Source organism: Mus pahari, chromosome 9 (genome assembly GCF_900095145.1).
Source record: "Mus pahari chromosome 9, PAHARI_EIJ_v1.1, whole genome shotgun sequence".
NCBI classification, from domain to species: Eukaryota; Metazoa; Chordata; class Mammalia; order Rodentia; family Muridae; genus Mus; species Mus pahari.
The window spans coordinates 47,163,896-47,165,294 of record NC_034598.1 but is presented as its reverse complement, the minus strand read 5'-3'; positions in this window follow the sequence as shown (position 1 = coordinate 47,165,294).

Sequence of the window (1,399 nt, the reverse complement as noted above, 5' to 3'; positions counted from 1 at the left end):
AGAAGAAGAAGAAGAAGAAGAAGAAGTAATATGGAGGCGACAAAACAGTAGTTTAGTTATCTAAACTAAGGACATTTGAAAAAGCCACATAGAAACCAACTACTGAATAAGGTAAATTAATAATGTACATAACTTTTGTCAGTGAATTTGAACTAGGGCATACTGCTTGCATGAATAATACTGATCCCAGAACCATGTGTTACTAAAGGGAAATATCAGTTTCAAAAGTGAGAAAGTTCTCTAGGAGTTGGTGAGAGATCATCCTATGCCCCCTCAAACAAAACAGACTAATACCATTCTCTCAGTTTCCCACCATAGATAAGTAATGAGACCGTATTGTTCAAAATATACCATGCTTTAGCTGTAATACATACAGAGATAAAAGTGGATTAAGGTGGATGCCTAAGGCTAGATGGCTAGATTTCATATTGGAGGAAACTTATATCAGGTTGCTGAAAATGTTGAATAATTGGTTTTTTTTGTTGTTGTTGATAAGATAAGAAGTAGTATGAAGGATAATGAAAAGGATAACACGAAATACACCAAAAAAGATCTTGAATCTAATTTTATAAAAGGTAGAGAAATGAATCTAGTTTTTACATGTTTAACTTAGATGTACTTCTATCCCATGTTAGTCTGTCTCTTGTTTACCATTTATTTATAATACTTTTGTCAAGAGTCTTATGGCTGTAGCTATATGTGCATGTATATATGTATATATATATATTTTTTTTTTCTATTAGTCATTTGGTTATTTCTATGCCAATACAATTAATTATTTTTTTTCTCACAATGGGTTTGAAGTATAAATTTAAATTGTCTATTGAGAAACCTCAGCATTGTTCTTTATTTTGTCAAGATATATTTGGTATGTTGAATTGTTGCTGACTGTATGAATTTTGGTATTATTTTTCTGCTGCTATGAACAATTCCATGGATGTTTAATTGTGATGATAATGAATCTGTGGATTGCTTCAGAGAATATGGCCACTGTAATTTGTTCAAGTTAATGAACATGGGATTGTTCTGCATGATTTAGTACCTTATGATACTTTCTCCATTTTATTTTTATTATGCATGTTTCATTTTCTTACTAGTTTTGTAGGTACTTTGTTAAACTATAACTATTAAAATGCAATTGTTTACATGGTTTCTTTCTTATTGATAATGTTGTTCTATCTGAAAAACTGAATATTTTTATAGATTGATATCTTCTGCTATTTCCCTAGATTTGATCATCATCTAAAAATATTCTGATTGAGTAATCAAGAGATTTCTAAGTATAGAATACAAACATGTGTAACTACAAGGAATTTTGATGCTTTCTCTATTTGTACCCATTTAGTTTCTTTCTCTTGACTTAGTACTATAAGAATTCAATCACAATGTTGAACAAGAA